Here is a 9,012-nt window from a genome sequence, read left to right as displayed (position 1 = left end):
GAAATGTAAATGAAGAAAATACCTAATAATAATAATAATTCCCACTCAATTCTTCATAGAGTTAGAAAGAACAATTTTCAAATTCATTTAGTATAACAAAAACCCAGTATAGTGAAGACTATTTTCAACAATAAAAAACTTCTGGGAGGAATCACCATCTCTAACCTCAAGCTGTATTACATGCTTGGTATTGGCAGTGACAAGCAGGTAGATGAATGGAAAACAACTGAAGACCCAGAAATGAACCCACAACATATAACAAGGACACATGCTCCACTATGTTCACAGAAACCTTATTTATAATAGCCAGAAGCTGGAAAGAACCCAGATGTCCCTCAACAGAGGAATGGATACAGAAAATGTAGTACACCATGGCATACTACTCGGCTATTAAAAACAATGAATTCATAATGTTCTTAGGCAAAGGGATTAGAAAATATCATCCTGAGTGAGGTAACCCAATCACAAAAGAACACACATGGTATGCACTCACTGATAAGTGCATATTAGCCCAGAAGCTCAGAATACGCAAGGTACAATTCACAAACTGCATGAAACTCAAGAAGAATGAAGACCAAAGTGTGGATACTTTGGTTTCTCTTAGAAGGGGGAACAAAATATCCATGGAAGGAGTTACAGAAACAAAGTGTGGAGCAGAGGCTGAAGGAGTGACCATCTATCTAGTGACTGCCTCACCTGGGAATTCATCCCATATACAGTTACCAAACCCAGACACTATTGTGTATGCCAATAAGTGCTTGCTGACAGGAGCCTGATATAGCTCTCTCCTGAGAGACTCTGCCAGTGCCTGACAAATACAGAAGTGGATGTCCACAGTCATCCATTGGACTGAGCACAGGGTCCTCAATGAAGGATCTAGATATAAAACCCAAGGAGCTGAAAGGGTTTGCAGCCCCATAGGAGGAACTACAATATGAACTAACCAGTACCACCAGAGCTCCCAGAGACTAAACCACCAACCAAAGAGTACACATGGTGGGACTCATGGCTCCAGGTGCATATGTTGCAGAGGATGGCCTTGTCAGTCATCAGTGGGAGGAGAGGCCCTTGGTCTTGTGAAGGCTCTATGACCCGGTGTAGGGGAATGCCAGGGCCAGGAAGTGGGAGTGGGTGGGTTGGTGAACAGGAGAAGGAGATAGGGCATAGGGGGAGGGGAAACCAAGAAGGTGGATAACACTTGAAATGTAAATAAAGAAAATATCTAATAAAAAGAATATTAGCATTTTCAGGCTGGGCAGTGGTGGCACATACCTTTAATCCCAGCACTTGGGAGGCAGAGGCAGGTGGATTTCTGAGTTTGAGGCCAGCCTGGTCTACAGAGTAAGTTCCAGGACAGCCAGGAGTACACAGAGAAACCCTGTCTTGGAAAAATCGGAAAAATAAAAATAAAAAATTAGCATTTTAGTATCATTATTATCATTATAATTTTATTATTATTATTAATCATTATTATTTACATCAGTGTGTCACTGAAATCATAGACGTCGTATTTCTTTCTCAAGTCCAGCTTTCTGGAGGGGAAACTGTGAAAAGGGATAACATTTGAAAATGTAAATAAAGAAAAAAAATGTAGATACATAAAACATACAATTTAAAAAGAAAAAAAAAAAGGCCAACTTTGGTTGAATTAGAAGTACCACAGAAAGGAGAAACAGTTGCTTTTACGTGACACCAACTTTCTTGGTGAATAGTTTTAAATACACGAAGATAGAATTGTGTTTAAGTGCCTCTGTCTCCAGTAAAATTTAAGTTATTATAGTAATCTCAGTGACAGCAGCACATTGGAAACCTGTGTACTTACAAGAAAATTGTAATACATTCTGTAATATCATTTTTCTGTTACTGTGACAAAATGTCTAAAAATATAACTTAAAGATAGAAATATTTATTCTGTCCTTGGTTTCAGAAGTTTCAGCTGAGGGTGTTCTAGCTTCTTCATCCTTCTGAGAGTGAAGCAAGGCAGAATGCCTTGAAGCCAATTCATCTCTCTGTGGACTTTCATGTACATGAGAATGTAGAATCCCCAACTCTGATACGAAATCTTGCAATTAAGAACTCATTAGCCTCCTTTAGAAGGAGCGCCACATAATGATTCAGTTTATTTTAATGTCTAGACAAGTTAGACAGACTCGAGCAGCTGAAGGGGAGAAGAGGCCGGAGCTAGAAGAATTCTCCCTAGTTCTTTGTATATCTCATTTACTGACATCTGCCTGCCAGCTCCTCTCTGTGGCATCAGAGTGACACTTGATTTTCTTTGTTGTTGCTGTTTTGTTTTTGTGTTTTAATTCTTTGATACTGGGGAAATGACGTGACTTGAAAAGCCTGAAATAGTTTCAACAGTAATTACATAATTAAAGTTGGCAAATACAGTATTTTCTTTTAACATTTCAGCAGCCATAAAGTTGTTTGCATATGATAAGTAAAATCTCCCCTATTGAGAATTTTATTTACATCAAATTGGCCATTTTTCATGGTCTGTGACGGACTTTCTGGATGGTTTGTGGCACTTGGTTTGTTTACTCTTCTGACTGTTTGCCCAAGGTCTGCCTTTCCTTTCCCCAGCACATCTCTCTGCACTGTGCCCTCCAGTCTTCACCACCCTTGGACACTCAACAGAGTCAGAACTTTGACCGAGTTTGGTTTTGGGGTTTTTAAAAACCTTCTTCACATGTCTTTTCCAAAGCATGAATTCAACGGCATGAACTGTGCTACCTGGTGGAGAAAAGCCAGTAACCTATGGCCCTCATTCAGTGCCTCACTAGCTCTGTCCCATGATCCCACTTCCATAGGAAGTGTTTCTCAATCACTAATCACCACCAAGCACATTATTTAAATGTGAATACGGGTCCTAGTTATAGAGGAGCTCAAGCCATATACAGAGTCAGTACATATGCATGAGTGGTGTATGCTCATATGTGTGGTGCACGTGCCTGTGGACATTGGGGGGGGGGGAACCAGTGAAGGATGTCAGACACCCTTTCTTGTCACTCTGCCTTGTCTTCTTGAGACTGTTTCTCTCACTGAACCTGAATATAATAGCAGCCAGGGATCCTCTACCTTCCACAGCTCTGGGGTTACAGGTCTACAAGCACAGCCTTGCCTGATTTTTTTTCACATAGTTGCTGGTATTTGATGTCAGGCCCTCATAGTTGTGGAGCAAACACTCTTACTCACTGAGCCATCTTTTAGTCCCAGAATTTAATAATTTCTAACTACCACTACAGAAATATCTCAATGCTGTGTGATGCCAGAGGGCACCTGGGGAGTTTAGATACATCCAGTTGCCCTACTAAACAACTTAAATCTCTGCTGGAGACGTTTACTTCAAAGTGCAAATGGAACTGGGAGATTTCTCTATTTAATTATTTTTTTTCTCGGGATAAAATTCATACTGCTTAGCTTCAAGCACAAAAACCCACAGCAACTCCACTCTTGTGTTAACCTACCCTTGAGTTCCATTTTTGTCTTAAACTAAGAAGAGACAGAGAAGCCATGTTTATTGAGCACCTATTACAGGACACCATTATGCCAACTGTATTGGGTTTTTGCCTCTTGCTTATTGTACAAAGCGCCAAGGAATTGTTGATGTTTCAGATTAAAAGAGAAAATGGACATCAAATCAGCTGCTTAGCTGATGGCACAGTTTCTCTGCCTTTGATGTGTAAGTTTTTAAAATCAAACACAACTCCAAGTGATTCTTAAATATTCTAGCCTATGTCCTTTGAATGTGTATCGGCCAAATACCTTGGTTTATCTGAAGCATCATTTTATTTTTGAAAGACTTCTCTGGCTGTGTGTGATATCTCAACACTCTAAGCTCACTGCGTTTGAAGCTGTTTATAGGTTGTGTCACAATTCTTCACCATTCTGTTTGTTTCCCTAGTTGTTTCCTTCTGTACCGAATGTCCTTCCTTCCCTTGTCTCTAGCAGTGGTGGTGATTACACAATTCTCCTTTGTTCTTCCCATGCACCCCACTTCCTCATATCCTCTTATAAATTCCAGTATACTAGGCTTTGTTCTCCATCAGAAAACAAATTCTTTATATATTTACGTTATTTGCTTTATGTATCTACATATACCCAGGTATAATTTTCCATGCTTCTAAGCAAAGTTTATTTATCATTTGCAGAATAATTGCATCAATGAAATAAAGTTGGACAGCTCTAGCCATTTTCAGCAATTACAATTTAAAAGTAAAGAAGAAGCAATCTCTTCCAGAGGGAGCAAGCTCATACCAGATAGTTCTGACTTACTTTACACAGAGGCTGCCTTAATCTACACAATCATTCAGAGGCCCCTGACCTCACATGAGAAGTCACACCTCAGCTGGCCTTGTTTATTAAGTGGTTTCATATTTGGAATCTGAGATATTATTCTCAAGTCTCTGGATAGTGCTCTGGTTCTAATAAATGCCTCAGGCTGAATTTAAATATTTTCTTGTATCTCCTTAGTCTGTGGTTAAGAGTCAAACTACCTGGGTTTAGATCTTATACGTACTCCATCTCTTAGTCCAGTGACTATAGGCAATCCCTTAAGTTTCCTAAGACTCCATTCCTTCATCCCCAAATTAGTAAATTAACAATGTCTCATTCATGAGCTCACGTTTTGTGGTGTGGTTAACATAATGGCATAACGCATAACATAATGATGTTTCCTGTCATGTTAATATTCTTAGTACTTCTCTCAGTATGTCTCTGCTCTATCTGACTGTAAGGCTTGTTTTCTCTGATGTTTATTTTTCTCATTTTTATCCCTCCAGGCTCATTTTAATTTTAGATATCTCAATATACATTGCATTGCTTTTGTAAGCCCCATAGACTGTAAATTACTCCAGATACCTCACACTCCTCTGTGTTCATCATCTCTCCTGCTCCAACACTAACGCTATGCCATGGAAGCTGTTTAAACCTCTGTTTAACTGACATCAAATTAACTGACTGTCTTTGTATCATTCCTCTGGAAGGCAGAGCCTCAGGCAGAGATTAAAGTGCTGACACTAGGGACATGTAAGCCCAGGGTAATGAAGATGCAGGGAGAGGGAGAAGGTGGGCAATAAAAGATACAGAGTCATTATGGCGATGACCACCCCTTCACACAGAGTTCAAGGGAGATAAGAACAATTCCCTGGGCAGACATGTTTACTCAGCACAAAGGGCTTTCTCCTAAAAGGTTGAAAAAGAACCTTACCTTGTTGTCCACGGAGGGAAGAAAAGAAGAGACTCATGTCAGATCCCTCCCATTTTCATTCCCTGTGATTCACAAGACAAGATTTTCTTTCTAGCTCTTTTAATGGCCTCACCTGGCTGGCCCCTTGGGAACCACTCTGGAAGCTGTATCCCATGCCTAAAATAGGGCGTTTCATTAAAACCCACTGTGAGAAGGTGACTTAGTCCACATAGATGTCACCCAAGAGAGAGCAGGAGAAACACCATCCAGGAAATCTGAGAAGATACATAGTATTTGTGCACACTACCCTGATTATATAGGCCCCAAAGTTAATGGCTCCAAGCCTGAGAGCACAACTATGTGCTCTATGCCCTAGACTGATTGCCTAGACTTCGTTCACCACATTACAATTATGTTTATTCTTAAAGGGGAATTCTGTCAATCACTATTACAATTGAATTACACACCACATAAGCTAATAAAATGTGAGGTGCAAAGTATTTGGAGAAGAAAATATCAGTAAGATTCGTGGGGAAGTGCTGCTTGATGCATGCATTAAAAAGGACAATTGTGCAATATTTCCTAGAGGCAACACTGAGAATCCAGAAAAGTCTGCTGCTGTTTATATCTACCTTTTTGCATTCATACTCAACATAAATTTTTTAAAATTATGAGTTTATGTGTATGAGTGTTTTGCATGCATGTATGGCCGTGCAACATGTCCATGCAATACTCATGGCAGGCCAGAAGAGGTATCAGACCCATTGGGATTGGAGTTACAGATAGCTGTGAGCCATTGGGTGCTAAGGATTGAACCCAGGTCCTCTGGAAAAGCACTGACTCAAGTCATTACTCAATGCTTTTTTACTCTCATTAGAAACCACAGATAAAACATAACTTGCTGATGATGCAAAAACAGTGTGGAAGTCCAATAGTGAATTCATTGTTGAAGAAAAGTTCTTGTTAGTAACAATGAAAGTTTTGGCTACTTTACATGTATTCACTTACCCTAGAATGTAAAGAATTGGATCTGTATTACTTTTCTAAATTCCTTCCTGTAGACAGTCACGTTGGTGAGCCTTTCTGGGCGTAGCTTCTGATGTTCCTAGGAAACGTGTTCTCACAGCAAACCCTGGGATCTTCTGCCTGTTTGTCCTTTTGCTTTCTCTTCTACCATGATCTGAGAGCTTTAGGTTGAGGAACCGTGTTGTTAATGTATCCGTTGGGCTAACCTCCAGAAGTCTTCATTCTGATCACTTATGGTTTTCTGTAATGGTCTCCATCTACTGCACAGACACATTCCCTTGATGAAGGGTGAAGATTACACTTACCTGTGGGAATAAATATAAACATTTAAAGTGTGGTTAGGGATTATGCTGGGTTAGTAAAATTTAAATTATATGTTCCTCTCCAAGATGATTAACTTCAGCACCCCTGAATATTTGGCTAGGTTTCCAGTACCAGACATGTTTTCCTTCTTGTTGAGCAGTTCTAAGTCTAATTAGAGAGCTGTTGGTTGCCAAAGGATACCAACAGACATGCTAATATGGAAGGGGTAAAGCTCACTAGGCCTCCACCCTACACAAGAACTGTAGGCAAGTAAGAAATGTTGAGAGCAGGAGAAACAGTCTTCCCTAGGGAAAAGCATATCAATTAGTTACTCAATACCAAGTGATCAGCCTTTAAACCATATGCACAAATGTAGTCTAATACATACTGAGAAGGTTGTACTAATGGATACACACACATACACACATGCACATACACATACATGCCACCGCTACCACCACCACCACCAACAACAACAACAATTAATAAAAAAAAAAGGTGGGCATCAATTTGAAAGAGAACAAGGAAAGGTATATGTGAGGATTTTGAGGGAAGAAAGGGAATGGGAAAATGATATTATTATAATAATAATAAATATAATTATAAAAGTTCCTTCTTTTAGCCAGTTGTTGAAGGTAGAGTGTTCATACACATATTCACATACGGGTGGAGGTGTGAAGTTATCAGCTCTCAACTTTAGGATTTTCTTTTTGTTTGCTATTGAAAATATTTTTTTGCAATATATTCTAATCATAATTCTCCCCCATCTCCTTTCAGATCCTCCCAACTCCATACCTATTCAACTCTACAACTTCTTTCCCTTTCTCTAGAAAATAAACAAGCAAAAATTTAAAAATCAGAGTAAAACAAAAAAGAAAAAGAGAAAGAAAGAGAAATATCATGAGAAACATACACACACACACACACACACACACACACACACACACTCACACACACAGCTTAGAAAAACAAAATCAGAAACCAAAATGTGCATGCAAAAGACCAGTAAGGTCATAATTGCCAAAGCAAAGCAAAATTAGAACAAAATAAAAATCCTCAAAACCACCACTGAGTTCATTTTGTATTTCATATTTACTGCTGGACATGGGCCCTGCCTTTAAGTGTTTTTTTTTGTTTTTGTTTTTTGTTTGTTTGTTTGTTTGTCTCTTGAGACATTGTCTCCTGTAACCCAGGCTGGCCTTAAATGGCTTATGTGAATGAAGTTACTCTTTAACACCAACAACCCCCACCATCCATGTACAGAATTAAAGTTATGCACTACTATGCTCGGCTATACACCTTGGTTTTGAATACAGGGTCTCTCACTTAGTCTAGAACTTGCTGATTAAACTATGCTGGCTAGCCAATGAGGCTGAGACCCACCTGTCTCTATATTCCCAGCGCTGGAATTATAAACTTACACTGCAACATCAACATTTTCCCCCTCTGGGTTCTGGAGATAAAACCATATAAGATCCACTTACATAGAAAACAAACATACACTTTTTCATATTCACATGTTGTAAGTATGTGATCATTTGTGTATGCATATTTGAATGTGGAAGAAGTTGAGCATGTTTGAAGGTCTGAGGGTGACATCTGGAATTTTCCTCACTTACTCTTTCACATATTTTGAGTAAGGGTCTCTCAATCAAATCAAGAGTTCAACAATGTGGCTAGCCTTTCTTTGAAAATATTTTAATGAGATTTCAGCGAATTTCATAGCACATATTTTGATTACACTTACCCCAAATCTTCCCCTTAACCCCTTCCAAATTTAATCCCACTACTTACCCCAATTTTGTGTCTTCCTCTTTTTTTTCTTTTTTAAAATCAATACCCCATCAACTCCAGTTTATGCTGTTCATATACTTCTGTATACAGTTCCATTCACCAGAACCATAACCAACCTACCAGGAGTACCATTGTACCCTTAAAGAAAACTGTTTCTTCCCCCAATCAGATGACATAAAATGTCCATGGTTCTTCCATTAGGGCTGGATTTCATGACCTCTTCCCAACTCCATATTAGAATGTCAACTGTCTTGATCTTATGCAGGTCACACACTGACAAACACAGCTGCTATACATTCATGAGTGCCGTAGCTTTGTCATGTGACATTGCTTGGCTCTAGTCCTCCCTGATCTCTGGATCTTACATTTTCTCCATCATCCTTTCCCTTCAGTTTAAGCAGTAGTTTGTGATATAGAGCTTGGAAGAAGTGGTTAGGGAGGGAGACTGTGTGGTGGGAAAAGAGGTAATTCTGATTGGCTCCACCTCTCTGAGTGGGTGGGAGGGTCATTTGTAGACCCCAGATCAATACCTACCAACCTGTTATAACCTGAAGCAAATTGTCTATGTATAATCTCACTTTCCTCAGCTAATAAGCCTTTTACTTCACAGTTTTATTTTGAAGGTTAAATAACATATTAACTAATTTTTATAAAATTGTTAGCCATGTACTTACTCACAAATTGATTTTAAATGTAAAAGG

The sequence above is a fragment of the Mus caroli genome, chromosome 13 (assembly GCF_900094665.2).
Source record: "Mus caroli chromosome 13, CAROLI_EIJ_v1.1, whole genome shotgun sequence".
Taxonomy (NCBI): Eukaryota; Metazoa; Chordata; class Mammalia; order Rodentia; family Muridae; genus Mus; species Mus caroli.
This window is presented reverse-complemented; position numbering follows the sequence as displayed.